Below are 15,530 nucleotides of genomic sequence, written 5' to 3'. Positions count from 1 at the left end.
GGTTGAAAAAAAAAAAAAAAAACAAACCACAACCCACCAAACAAAACCATTCTAAACTCCCATTCTTCTGCAAAACTTATGACCAGCTGAGGATGAAGAGGAAAAAGTTTTGCTTGGCAAGAACAAGGTACAAAGCAACTTGAGTAACTCCAACCACCACGCGGTGTGATGCTTGGATAGTTAAGACTAAGCCAAGATGGTAACTTGCTCACATGCAAAGGAGGAATGGTTGTGGCCCAGTGAGAAAGTACTTGCCTGAAAGTAACGGGTTGACAGCTGCACCTCTATTGGCATAGTCGCTGATTAACTTACACAGATAATGTTTTATCTGTGCTTCCATTTGGCTCATCTTAGTCTTAAGAATGCTTCATGAATTGCAAACAACGTACACTTAAAACACAGCTTGTATGAAATTCAGGTATTAAGTGTCCCAGAAATCCACATAAGGTGTGTCTTAAAAATATTAAATATATTCTTCACAAACTGAATAGAAACATAGCAAAGAATATTTTAGTTGCTTTATCTTGGAAGAAGGTTACAGGATCATATCGTCTTGAAGAGCAAGCTTCTGGAGAGCTCCTAAGGTCCTTTCCAACTTAAGTGACTCCATAAGAGTAGAAAATAGCTGCTCAGTTTTCACAGGATTTTAACAAGAAGAAACATTTCTTAACTCAGGCTGAAAAATTCCATGCAAAGTTTCATCACTCCATTGCTTATTAAACTTGATCTTTGCAGGGACTGGCTTGGTAAGCTCCTCTGCCAGCTCCTTCAGCACTCTTGGGTGGATCCCATCCGGTCCCATAGACTTGTGGATATCCAGGTGGCATAGCAGGTCAAAGACTGCTTCCTCCTGGATTATGGGGGGTTCATTCCACTCATTATCCCCATCTTCCAGCTCGGGAGGCTGGGTACCCTGGGGATAACTCATCGGGCCATTAAAGACCGAGGCAAAGAAGGCATTGAGTAACTCAGCCTTTTCCTCGTCTTTAGTGACAATGTTCCCCCTTGCATCCTCTAGAGAATGATAGACCCTTCCAGGAAACTATAAAAGTCAGAAAGTTAAATAAAGTTGCAGAGACTCCAATGGCCAAGATCCCACAAAAATCAAATCTTATCATAAAGATGAAGTTTAAGAAACTACAGGGTTTTGGGCAGGTGCAAAGCAAATACTGATACTTGGCCATGGTTACTTGCAGTTCATTGTACCTGAGCATCTACAGCTCCTAGAAAGCAATACAGCCTGCAAATTCTTGAAAGAAAAAAACCCTGAAGTTTTCCCTGGAGCCTGCAGAACCCCATTTAGACACTCGTATCAGTCTGCCATCCACTGACTGCTACTAGGTTTACTGGGTTTCCCAAAGGCAGAGGTTATTTGAATTATTGCCATGAAGATCAGCTACATACTTGCATATTATTTTACAGGTTTTTTGATGTACTTACTTCCTTTAGGATAGGTTATCCCCTAGAATCAATGGGAGGAGTTGCTGTGAAAAAAAAAAAAAAAACCCACAACCCACCAAACAAAACCATTCTAAACTCCCATTTTTCTGCAAAACTTATGACCAGCTGAGGACGAAGAGGAAAAAGTTTTGCTTGGCAAGAACAAGGGAACCACCAATTTTTTCACTTGAATCAAGGTGCACAGCAACAGTTTGAAACTAAAGTTTCAAAAGAGCTGGTTTTAGGTTGCATGGTCATTTAAGATCTGAAAACAGCCTACTATGGACACAGAAAAAAAAAATCACTATAAAAATAAAGTGCAGCTATAATCAGACATTTCTCTTAAAGATATTAATTACTCAGAAAAAAGAATTTTTTGTTGTTGTTTTAAAATAATTCTGCTCTCCACCCATCAGACTTTATGAGTGGTAGGGGCAGGGCAAAAAAGGCTACCTTAAGGAAGACACTGAAGACACCACACAGAAAACAAACCACCAAAATGTATTTTTAAACCAACTGCCAGTCTCTGCTGTTTTGCCTGGTCAGTGTTTGACTTGATCTTGGAATGTGATGTGGATAGCAGGCAAGCTAATACCAAAAAATGCAGTTAGTGTCTGAGTGCAATTACTCTGACCAGCAGTAGCTTGCAGGTCTGGCACCCTTATTTTTCTAACCACAAATACTTAGACAGAAGCCTAATTTTTGTGTGTCTGATTTCTCCATCAATATTTACTTTATTTAAACTTTGTGGGAGGTCTAGCAACCCACTGCTGACGAATATCAACAGGTCTACTCAAGCACAAGACTACCTTTTTGAAAACAGGCGCTCTCCAATGCAGGAATATTCTGCTAAGCGAAAGCAATACAAATATTTTTGAATAGTTCTGCAAATGACAGAAATATGATTAGCTTCACAATGCTAATGAATTCAGACACCTCTGGAGGTCCAGTGTCATTTCAGCAATATTGCAATTGTAAAGCCTGTCATAAAAATGTATTTTGCATCAAATAAACCCTACTCAGGAAAGGCAACAATGAAATAGGTCAACTCCTAGCTATTATCTCACACTGAAAATGCTCACAGCATCTTCTGCAAATGGATGAAACGGAAAAAGGAAAAAATGTTAGGATATGTATTGTCATTACAAAATGATCTAAAAAGTTCTTTTAACCTTCTGTACTCAACAATGTTTCTAAATGACAACTTAACTGATCTTCAGCATTATTCAGAGGCTCTTTCCTAGTAACAAAAAAGAAGTTCCAAGTTCTGTGCCTCGGTGGATTGTTTTCACTTCAAGTAAGTAGCCTAAGCTCTGGTGAGGCCTCACCTAGAGTACTGCATCCAGCTCTGGAGCCCTCAGCACAAGAAGGACATGGAAGTGTTGGAGCGGGTCCAGAGGAGGGCCACAAAAATGATCCGAGGGCTGGAGCACCTCTCCTGTGAGGACAGGCTGAGGGAGTTGGGCTTGTTCAGCCTGGAAAAAAGAGGGCTGCGGAGAGACCTGATTACAGCCTTTCAATACCTAAAGGGGGCCTATAGGAAAGATGGGGAAAATCTTTTTAGTAGGGCCAGGACAAGGGGCAATGGTTTTAAACTAAACCAGGGTAGGTTTAGACTAGATATAAGGAAGAAATTCTTTACAATGAGGGTGGTAAAACACTGGAACAGGTTGCCCAGAGAGGTAGTGGAGGCCCCGTCCCTGGAAACATTCAAGGCCAGGTTGGACGGGGCTCTGAGCAACCTGATCTAGTTAGGGGTGTCCCTGCTCACTGCAGGGGGGTTGGACTAGATGACCTCTAGGGGTCCCTTCCAACCCAAAACATTCTATGATTCTATAAGCCAAATACCCACTGAGAGTCCTGCAAATAACAAATCTTCCTTTTAAGCAGGAAGAAATAGAAATTGTTTTAAGTGGCTGAAAATCAACCAGCGCCATTAGTCCAAATGCAGCACCTCTTCTAAAGATTCTACAGATTTGTCACTACGTACTGAAGTTAAGTACACACACAGCAGAAGCCTTTCATAAACTGGTGGGGGGAAAAAATGCCTTAAAACACAGTGGAGAATTAGGACAGAATGCAAGGCAGCAATATGTACATATGGTCACAAATGGGAAGAAATATAAATACTTCCAGACACTATGAAAAATGTATATACTTCTGAATACTGTACACTGAGGGCCTTTCAAGGGTTTATTTCAAGTAAAAAAAATCAATTTTAAGCCAATAGTGGAGAATACAGATAAACCCAGACCATAACTCTTACCAGTATAATCTTAATTTTGATGTTTTTCTCTAGATTACTGATTCTAGAGTCCCTTCTCAATGAGACCCAAGTGGCCGACACCGATAATTAAGATGAATCTGGGTTTTTATTCAGGTAAGAAATATTTTCTATGTGATCTCCACCCAAATTCCACAGTTTTCACTCCACTACATCAGTATCCCAATCAGACAAGTCTGTCTGAACAGGAAAACCTCCTTTAACAAAGATAAACACAAACCACAACAAATATCTCCTCCCCTTTGCTGGACCACTGCTAAGCATCAAATAAGCTCATTAAGTTACCAGTGGCAAGCTTTAGATTTATAAAGTCATGAAACAAGCTAAGAGCGCAAAAACACTGAAAGCATTTTACAGTGAAGCAACTGTCATGAAAAAAAAAAAAAATCACTGGAAAACTTGAGATTTTCTGCTTTCCCTCAGAAAAGACAAGACTTTAGAAGGCTTGAGATTTTAAGCAAACACTTGTGGTTTTGGAAATGCTGGTTTCCATGGCAACCAGTAAGGTCTTCTTTATATAGCATTATAAACAGATGGTAAAGACCGGTCATGTTTGCTTCTTTGCCAGCATATCAATAGAACTGCTGTACTACTCTATCTCATGTATTAGAGTTATTAAGTAACTTGGGTATTTGAGCAACAAAATCTACAAAGCAGACATGCTTAACTAGTACCTTTTTTTTCCATAAACGCATGAAGATTCTCAACAGTAAAGTCACTGTAGTCTATATAGTCAGATTTCTTTGGCAAAGCCTTTTATAAATGTTTTCTCAGCACTTGCCATGCAGGGTACATTACTACCACAAATATGAATCTGACAGGGATTAAAATAATGAATTCGAACAGGAAATAGAAATGTGACTATATTTACACCCACTGGTATTAAAGTGTGCTTTAGAATTAACGTTTCTGTTCTATTGCATTTGGAATTATTCAGAGAAGATGTAGCAAACTGTAAAGTCATCTTCATCACGACATAGTAAGCAGAGGTGATTCTTGCAGGCCATTTGTTGCATTTTAATCTTTCAGTTGTAGCTATGTTACACCACGTGCAAGTGTTCTTGTTTATAGATGGCTGGAAGTATCAAGAGGATTTGAGTTGGTACAGCATTTGATTTGATATCTCCCTGGAAAAGTTCTGAAGGACTAACTACTAGCAGTGCAAGCTAACATAGATTCTCGTCATTGCATTCAACTTCTTCCTCCAGTGTTTTAGCTAATAGGTTTCATGCCATAATTTGGAAAAAAAAAAATAAAGCAGAAGAAATGCAGAAGAAACTCTCATCAGGTTTACTGGCTGCACGTCAGGAGTCCAAATTACACACTTTAGATCAAAGTATCACCTGTATTCTAACAAGATTACAAATTACTTTATTATCAAACTACTAAAACAATCAGCAGTTCTGATCCAACTCCCACTGAAATCCATGCCATTTTCCAGTCTCAATCAGTGCTTGCACATGAAGTCTCCACAAAATAGTTAACAAAAATAAACAATGGAGAATTTGTGAAGTCTGGTGGTTTTTCCACTAAGCAGTAGCATCTCAGGGACAAATGTGATATATACCTAAGAAGTTATCTTTTCTTTACCCCAAATACAATTTCCAAGTTTGCTCCTATCCAATCTGCTACCAATATCACAGCAGTTATCACTAATAAGCTTGAGATTCACAAAAATCCCCACACAACTCAAAGTTCTCAAAACCCACTCAACTTCAGAAAAGAACCAATAATACATTTAGGAAAAGTGTGAACTACTACGGATGTGAATATGTTTGGCAAAGATCAAGAGGATAACATCCCAGAAATGTGCTAGGGTATGGATGAGAAGCCTTCCTGCACATCAAATGGTGCTGCATTAAGAGACAAGTTCCACAGATAGATAATCATCCACAATTTTTGTGTTGCTAGTTTTATATTTATCGGTTTGATATCAGGCAAACGATACACAAGTACAATTAATGGTGGGGTCCGTTCTGCCAAAATCCCAACACTTTCCAACAGTGCTTAAACTGTATATACCTAACACTACTTAAAAATAAATAAATTAATAAAATTCCTAGCTCAGCTTGGTTGCACAAGTGCATTCAGAAGTACACATTCAGATGGCAAGAAGTCCCTCTCTTCCTTTGAGCATCAAAGCCGCTCCATCACTCCCCTCCTCAACAGGACAGGGGAGAGAAAATATAATGAAAGGCTTGTGGGTCAAAGTAAGGACAGGAAGATCTCTCACCAATTACTGTCATAGGCAAAAACAGACTCAACTTGGAAAAATTAGTTTAATTTATTACAAATCAAATCAGAGTAGGATAATGACAAATAAAACCAAATCTTAAAAACACCTTCCCCCCAACCACTTCCTTATTCCCAGGTTTAACTTCACTCCCAATTTCTCTACCTCCTCCCCACGAGCAGCACAGGGGGACAGGGAATGGGGGTTGGGGTCAGTTCATCACACGCTGTCTCTGCTGCACAAACCCAATACAACAAGTTGATGGGATCCATCCGCAAGTGTTGAAGTAACTACCTGGTGTTATTGCCAGGTCACTCCATAATGTTTAAAGTCATGGTGATCAGGGGAGGTTCCCAAGGACTGGAAGAAAGCAATGTCACTCCTACCCTCAAGGAAGAAGCTAGAAAACTACAGGCCGGTCAGGCTCAATCCCTGTGAAGGCAATGGAGCAAGTAACCCTGGAAACAATTTTGAAAAAACAAGGGACAAGATGATGATCGGCAGTAGTCAGGACGGATTGTGAAGGGAAATCACGCCTGACCAACCTGGTAGCCTTCTACAGTGAGACGACTAGCTCAGTGAATGAGAAGGGAGCAGCAGATGTTGTTTGTCTCAACTTTAACAAGACTTTCAACACTGTCTCCTGTAACTTCTTCATAGATAAACTGATCAAGTACAAGTAAGTGGACAATGAGGTGGACTGGACACCAGCTGAACAGCTGGTTCAAAGGGTTATTATCAGCTGCATGAAGTCCAGCGGCAGGTCATTCATTAGTGGTGTATCCCAGAGGTTGATATTGGGACTAATATTGTTTAATATCTTCATTAATGCCCTGGATGATGGGACAGAGTGCACCCTCAGTGAGTTTGCAGACAATACAGATCTGGGACGAGTGACTAATATACCAGAGGTTGTTCTGCCATTCAGAGGCACGTGGACAGGCTGGAAAAATGACCAAAGAGAAATCTCAGGAAGTCCCACAAAGGGAAATGCAAAGTCCTGCACCTGGGGAGGAATAACCCCAGGTACCAATATAGGCAGAAGACCTTTGCAGAGAAGGACCTCTGAGGTCCCAGTGAACACCAAGATGAACATGAACCAACAAATGTGCCTTGTGGCAATGAAGACCAACAGCCGTCTGGGCAGGTTTAGGCAGAGCACTGCCAGCAGGTCAAGGGAGGCGATCCCTCCCTCTACTCAGCACTGTTGAGACCAGGTTTGGGGTCCCCAGTACAGCTGGTGTGAGTGGCCACAAAGACGATTATGGGATTGGAATGTTTCTCATAGGGGAGAGGTTGAGAGAGCTGGGGTTGTTTAGCCTCAAGAAGAGAAAGCTCAGGGAAAATCAATGTGCATAAATAGCCGATGGGAGGGAATAAAGATGACAGAATATTTAATCTCATTCTTCCTTGAATGAGCACAACACAGGTATCTGCATCAAACTCCATGGGAATAGCAGTTCCAGAGTGAATCGGTAAAATGATCCTAAACAGGACTACTGAGTTTAAGTATAAGCTTTTTCTTTCATCTTCTGTTTCACCACCTATGGCTTACCTATTTATTTTTGCCTAAACGTTTTAAGGATTATTTCTGAAAAGTGTAAAATTTCTACAACTGACAGAGACTATTACTATTAACAGGAATGCATTAAGTGTGGTATCTCTTTTTGCACAAGAAAAAAAATACATTTAAGAACAATCAGAAAATGCAACTAAAGCTACAAAGGTGGCTGGAGGTATACAGGTAGGGGTAAAACCTCTAACTAGCATTCCAAATAAATGAGACTTCAATTTAACAGACCCCTTTTTTAAAAGGGGTGGCAAACCAGAACAAGCATTGTGTGAAGGGCCCGAATTTCAGTTTGCTGAGGATCGAGAACACCACTAAGTTTGGAATGGGGTGGGGAGTGAAAAGCAAAAACATGTTCTGTGTTGTTCAAAAGGATTCTAGGCTTCATGCGTAACGTAAGACAATGCAGTCCTTACACCAACTGCTTTATTTACACAGGACATAATACAAAAAGATGGACCACAATTTCAAAACAGTACACCAATACAAACAGAGAAGAGATGGAGCTTCTGTACTAAAGTTACATAGTTATTCAGGAAAGGCGTTGGTGGTATTGACCACCTCAATTTTTCCTGGACTGCCTGGTGCCAGAGTCTGGAGGGCAAAGTTAAGGAACACAGTCTGTAGGAATTACTGGAGTCCACGAGACAAACCTGGCAAGAGGAAGCAAAGCTGGAATGTGAAGCAGGAACCTCATTTCTCCCCACTGGAGCGACCTCGACTGCATGGCAAACAAGTGGAAAGCAGCACTGCAAACAGAGGGGAAAAAAGAACCACTCCAGAACTGCCAAAAAGGAGGGCACCTTACTAAAAATGTCATTCTTGGAGTAGAAGTGAGAATGAAAAGAGAAATGAAAAATGAATGACACACCAGACTTGTCAATTTGCTTTAAAGAAGCATATCTACCACTTTAGGTGCCTACATACAAGGGAAACTCTTATTCCCTATACAAGTCAGGCAACCTTGGAAAAAATTCCAAGACAAGCATCATAACAGGAAAGGTGAAAACAGATTGCCCGAAAAAGATTCCTCTAAAAATAAAGATTTTCCAAGGTTCACCACCCAGGGAAAACTGAAGTGAGTTCAAGGTGAACCTGCCAGAAGCAAAGCTACCCCAGAATTAAGAGTCACAAGGTAGGAAATTTAAGTCACTGATCTGATCCTGCCTCCAAAAGATACAGAGGCAAATAAAAATGAAATGCCCAGCTCTGACAAAGGAATACAGCACTGATATTAAACCTTTGCTCAGACAAAGTGGAGTGGGAATAAGGAGACAGAAACCTTTGGCTGTGACATGCAGGAAGATAACTAACATTTTTTACAGAATTTATAAAACTATTTAGATTGTCTGGGTCTACCTGATATTTTATTCTAACCTGGCACACATCTTGCCACGTAGCTCACAACACTGAAAGTCTCCGTTGACAGTAACTCAGAATAGGATTGGCATTTGCAGCAGTAGCTTAATCTTAGACAAATTATGACAGAATTTGTGTTAAGTGCAAAATGTGAACTCAGGAAGTCCAGTTTATTTTGAAGAATACCTATTTCTTTAAAGATCTTAAAGAATGTTTCTGCTTAATAGTTCCATTCACATAAACTGCAATTCAACATTGCGATAAAAATACCTAAACTTTTATCCTAAAAAAAAAAAAAAAAAAAGGTTTCTAATTTGTCTGGAATGAAAATCAACAAAATGCTGCCTGCAGCCATACAATGTAACATTATACAAACCAGCAACACCCTACTGACAAAAAATGTCAAATGCTTCTGAAAGGAATTCTACATTTATTTCAAATATTCTTTAGTTATACCAAAAGCAAACTGTTACTATTGTCAATGGCAAAAGGGACCCACATAAAGATATAACTCACTGAAAACTATGACAACTCCCAGGCTTTTTATTCTCTCAAGCGTACTGACATTTCAGAAAAAAATAAAAATCAGCAAATACAACTATGAAAAAAGGCAATGATTTCCAACGTTCCATTATTTTATCTTTTATTTTTTCGGTTATATAAGCCACCTCTGGAATGAAATACAAATACCATTTCAGGATTACCTCTAGCAATAAACTCAAAAAATTAAAGCAAGACCTTAAAAAAAAATGGTTCAGACAAATCACCACCACCTTCTGAAAAACCAAAAATGCCCCAGAAAACCGCTAACAACTACTGCACAGAACTGGCAGTGCTACATCTCATCTGCAGAAAAAATTATACAAAAATCAAATCTTAGATTTCAGAATCTTTTTAAGCTTTCACCCCAAATTTAGCAGCTTCTATGAAACAGTTTTTTCCAAATGGTACTTTGTCAATAATAGCAGAGAGCTGATTTGCAGAAGCAAGGTAACAAGTTACCTGTTAACGTTGGTTTTCCCTCCACCAGTTCTCCAGCTGTTATTTCAGCTAAACACCAACTATGCCTGACCTCACTTAGTTCACAGGAGACAGTGGAAAAGAAAAGACGAAATCCAATACACACATTTCCTGATGTGCCGTGATTAATCATTACTACGACTCTAACTGCATTCTGCTTATGGCACGCAACTGCAAATGTTCCTGTAAATAAATCTGGATGAACCTGAGGAGAGCGCTACCATCTCGGCACAGCTGAACAGCCTCAAAACTCACACTTCAATTTCTACAACCTTCTGCAAGATTTTCAAAATAGCCATTTTGTACTACTTACACATAAAATCATTTGACTAAATGAGGAGCTTAAGCTTGATATGATGAATGAAATACTCCCCATACAATTTCAGTCCGGGGAAAAAACATTAAGCATTGCTCCAAATTTTAAATTTATGATGAGTGCCAGCCTGTTCTATTCTTCTATTTGGCTACCTTTGGTCAAAACAGTACTATGCCTTCAAATAAAATTTACTCACCACTACATCACATGTAACGGTGCTGTTTATTATCTCTAATGTGTAGATGTGTAATTATTAAGTTTCTTTTAGAAGACAAACATTAGGACAAATTCTTCAGCGGAAAATCTTCCAAGATGCATGACTTACAAAGAACTTTTTTTTTTCTCCTATTTTATCTTACATCTGAAGGATAGAACTTAACTTTGGATCACAGTCAAAGCACTTCTAGCAAACCTGCTAAATGTTCACCAAAAATCCAATAGTCCAGTTATATTTTTACTGCGTTTACTGGCGAGTTCTTGAGTATTACAAACTGTGTTCCCTACCATGCCACAGCAGGATACATTTTAATACTTTGAGGAACCATATGCACTTTCCTTAGGATTTGTTAGCACAAGAAAAAAGAAAAAGGTCGTTCTCATAAGTAAGCCTAATTTGCACATACAAGCTTGCAGCCAAGGAATATGTTTGTGTGCTCCGACTTTTTTTTCCCCCATCCCACTAAACATTTTTCTTCTTCTTTACTCAAGTTAAGCGCACTTCATCTGTGATTTCAATTTGCCATTGAAAAAAGCGTATGTAAGATGAGCTGTAAAATTACAGGATCATAAAATGATGGAAATTTAAATGTCAAAATGTAAATGAAAAATGTACAGATATCTAAGAAGCATGTCACTGGAATTATATATTAGAGATTTAAAAAAACCGAGTACCACCACAATTATAATACCCAGTGTTCTCAACAATTTTCTTTACCTATCAACTTTGCTTTTGCCAGTTGGCAAATACTGTGTTTAGCATTGTTATATGCCATTCCAAAATAAATTCAAAGATTACATTTTCTCTCTACACCAGACTACGAGGTAGCCAGCTAGAATGCTAGAACCTTTTGGTGCCTCTGTGTGCTCAGATGTCTCCTCTCTGCCGATGAGGCCAGCCACAGCGGATCCTGAGGTTTCTAGAATGAAATGAGATTAGTACTTTGTGGTGAAGTGTCAGTGATCAGAAATAAAGAAAAGGCAGAAAACTAAGATTGGATTCTCCCCTAAAAACCAGTATCTGTTTCTATGTTTTATTCTACTTTGGCTATTCATTCCTGAATGAAAAAATAAAAATCATAAAGGTTCTTCCCTCTCATGACAAATTTCTGCAGAGACATGCAACCCTGCTGTGAGGAAACTGAAAAAACTTTACTCTTGTGGAAGAAAAAGTAGAAACTGTACAAAAATCTGCAGACACAATGCACAGTCTGACCCAGAGGCAAGACATAATTCAGAAAAAACATCTGTATATGCACTCCTGCCCATCTACACTGTTCCTTAATAGCCGAACCTCAGGAGGGTTGTCTATGTGGAAAGACAACTGTAGATCTACCGCCTCCTGCCACAAACATTATTCAGTCTCTCAGAAGGAAAAAAAACACCCAAGAACACACACACACACTGCTTTTTATAACCTGGATAATTCTTCAGATAAGCCTGCAAAAGTCAGCGATGAAAAAAGGCCATCACTATATATTGAGGCTTAGCCTGACTTTTTGGTCCAACCTGCTAGACAAGCTTTCAGTTCAACCTCCAAAACACTAAAAGGTAGTGAAGTACAACTTTAATCATAGGCCGATAACACAACAAGCAAACTTGCTTCTAGATTTGATGCTTACCGTCCTCCTTAACTCACCCAAATTTTAAAAATTCAAAGAACAAACCAGGTTCTTTGCGCACACGCTCACTCCAAATGGGCTCCAGTCCAAAAGCGAACTTGCAAGAGCTTTGCTGTGTCAGCAGACCCGGGACCAGGCCGTGCCTCCTCAGCCTCGACAAGCTCCCCGGCTTACTTCCTCTTTCACCACATTATAAACTAGGGGAGGGCAGCCTCTTACCAGCAAGCCACAAGAGAAAAAAAAAATAACCCACCCAAACCAAACCTCAAACCCCAGAACTTTGAAATCAGTTATGAGTCAGGGTTCCTATTCTTTCAGGACTAGGAAGAGAGCGAAGCAGATAAAAATCAAATGCAATCCTTCAGGGCTACTTCGGGATCTGCACGCTTTTGGAAGACCGCTGTCCTCTCTACAGAAATACAATGCTATGGCCTACTGCTACAAACCAGAAAGATAGTACCACGGTGACACTTCTCAAGAAGCAGGATAACTCCCAACAATAACATCTTTGGAGAGCGCCTCTGTTTTGCCCATCTTGGACAGAGCATAAACTGCAAATTACTGACAGAGAAGTTATCTGTTACCTCACAGAGAAGACTGTATGGTTTCATTAACTTACACGGAGCAAAAATACAGAGAATAATGTCCATAAGCAAAAGTATTCCACATTCTCAACCACAGCAAATACATATAGAAACACTCATTCATGAGAAGCCCTCTCTCTTTGCAACAACTTCTGAGGGCACTTTAACACTATGGACGCATGCTAACTAAACGACAACAGTAGTTACTAGTTATATCTACTGAGCAGAACTTGAGATCAAATCAAAGTTTGTAGTCTTCAAGCAATCAGATTCTTGTTCTCTAGATTTAATGACTGAAAATGATAATTCAACTGTCAAGGGTGCATCTGAAAGTTATAGATAAGTCAGAAATCTAAAAATAAGAACTTGTAAATGTTAATAGACTGTATATAGAAAATGTCAATCCTGGTGCAAACTCTCAACAAGTAAAGTTTAATTAGCTCCCCTTATTGACCTTTTTAGAATTAACTCCATGGAGCCTATTTCGATAAAAGACTAAAAACAGTGTATTCAGTCTTCATATCAGACAGAAATTTGGTGACTGTGTCAGAGGACATTGCTAAAGCCATCTAGAGACTTGAATGGCAATGTCATGACTTAATGTAAATGCTTCTTACAGGCATTAAAGGGAGGACAGACGGGCTAGTTCTTGGCATTTCGTTTGCTAACTTTTAATATGAAGTTTACTAGAATATACTGTACTTGACCAGGGTTCCAGTACACATTCATGTATTAGGACAATCTATCTTTCAAAGACTCCCTATTAAGATAAGAGCAATATCCCGCTGTCTTTAACTTGTATTTGCAAGTTCTTCCTACCATGTGTGACAATGATTTTTGTACTACTGGTGTTCCAGTCTTATCAGGCCTATTATGCTTGTAGAAGGTTCAAAACATAGCATTTCAAAACATTATTTCTGTAAAATAGTACAAGAAGTATATAACAGCATTTATATAAGATAATACCTAACCATGGAACATCTAAATTCTTTTTTTGTCAGTCAGTGATGCTGCATCACATTTACCAAACGAATCCACAAAAGCAAACTCAGGAATTTTTAACTCTTCAATTTAGCTCTGAAGAAGAGGAGCATTTGAGACAGTGCATCAAGCAGAAAATCCAAGCTAGCTGATATAAATTATAAGCAACATACACATCCAGGTATATCCAAAGTTATCAAAGTCAGACACTGATGACTTAAATTACCTCAAGCCAACAATTTATAAAACAGCACAAAGTCTTTCTTTTCAAATAATTTCCCTTTTCCATCATATAGAAATTGTGCAGCTTTTTCATATCTACATAATTATGTATATTCAAATATAATAGTAGCTACGAACATAAATACTGGGAATAGAGTTTTAGCCTTGCATTATATTCTCTTACTAAAACCACTGTAGTAAATACACAATGTCCAATACAAACAGGGCTTGTCTTGGGACTCCAATTCGTCAAGTCATGATCTTGCATCAATTTCACGTGAAAAATAGTTTGTAGTGAATACTAACTTCCTGGTTTTAGGACTATGCAATTAAAGTTGTTAGAATTACCTTTTTGTTTAGGGAATGTTTCAGTGTAACTTATGAGGTTAACAGAGATGGGAACAAATACTCCCTTGCTAATCTATTTCCTCCCAATTTTGCAGAGAGAATAGCAGCATCCTGTAACTTTTGAGCGATGAAGCTTTGCAGGACTGAGTTAACTAAAGGATAAAGTACCATTAAGAAAAGAAAATAAGCTCTTATCTCAAATAGCATGGGCTTGGTGCTTCTGGTACACTCTTATTCTTGGGGATCTGCTATAATCCTACTATTAGTCTGAAGCTAAAAAGAAAATCAAAACCATCTGTTGCATTTTATTCTTTCATCTAAGAGGGTACCATGACTATTCCAAGAATATATACAAGACTACAAACACAACATCAGCATTTCTTGAATGCTGAAGGTCCAGATGTGTATCTTACTATTTACTCTTTCTTCTAAATAAACAATTTTCACACAGAGTTTTCTTGAAGGATAAGATGGAGGGGAAGGAAGAGGAATGACTTATTTAACTAAACATCACCAGGATACTGTCCTTGTAACTGATATGTAGTAAAGCATGCAGCAACTCAAATTAGATCTCTCCCAACACAATCTACACCTAATAAAAGAATCATAGCTAATGCAGCATCGTATACACAATGGAACGTATGTCTGCTGTGTAAAATAAGGTAGTATTGCCATCAATCCCAAGGAGGTGTTGTTCTGGGGAATCTGACTCAGTGTCTAATTTGATTTTTTTTTTTTTTTAAAAATGATTAATGTTTTATTTTACAAGTTAGAATTGTTTTCCACCACCACTGCCCTCAACCCCTAAGAAAGAATACGAAGCAGTTTAAGGTTAACAACTTCCTAACCTAGGTTACAGAGACTCATTGAAGGCCCTTGTAAAACACAATCTTGGTAGCTTCTGTGGTTGGACTGGAACTCTGGGCTCCTCCCTCACTGACCTTTCTCCAGTGCCTCCTGCAGCAGCGATGGCTCCAGCCTCCCCTTTTTCGCCTACACCCATGCTGCTTTTAACCTCGCTCCTCCTCACCACAGCAGGTACTGCCACATGTGTGAAAGCTCCTGTCCTTACTCTTACAGCCCAAGGAGGGAAGACAGGACCAAAAGGGAAGCAAAAATAAAGGACAGAGCTAGGCTGGCAGCACCCATTGAAGCTGTTCTTCTTGTGGCAGAGGTTACATGTGGGTGGATTAATCGCCAACTGCCTCTCCAGAAACAGCCCAGCCCAGCACAAGCTGGGAATGGAGGAGGAGGAGGTTGGCTGTGGAAGCAGCACTGAAGAGGCAATCTCCCACCTCATCTCAGAAAAGGTGGCAGTCATGCCAAACTGCATTA

The 15,530-nt window shown here is 39.2% G+C and overlaps 1 protein-coding gene across 2 annotated transcripts in view; it reads right to left on the bottom strand.

Annotated features, from left to right (window-relative positions):
- PDSS2 (decaprenyl diphosphate synthase subunit 2) overlaps positions 1-11,354 on the bottom strand; it is a 92,830-nt gene extending 81,476 nt beyond the window's left edge. For both annotated transcript variants that reach the window (XM_035888850.1, XM_035888856.1), the window contains exon 1: positions 11,287-11,354. The gene's annotated coding sequence lies outside the window, so the exon portion shown is untranslated. The remainder of the gene's footprint in view (positions 1-11,286) is intronic.
- Positions 11,355-15,530: the final 4,176 nt, after the last annotated feature.

This window comes from Egretta garzetta, unplaced genomic scaffold (genome assembly GCF_000687185.1).
Source record: "Egretta garzetta isolate BGI_Z169 unplaced genomic scaffold, ASM68718v1 scaffold10, whole genome shotgun sequence".
Lineage (NCBI taxonomy): Eukaryota > Metazoa > Chordata > Aves > Pelecaniformes > Ardeidae > Egretta > Egretta garzetta.
This window is presented reverse-complemented; position numbering and strand designations above follow the sequence as displayed.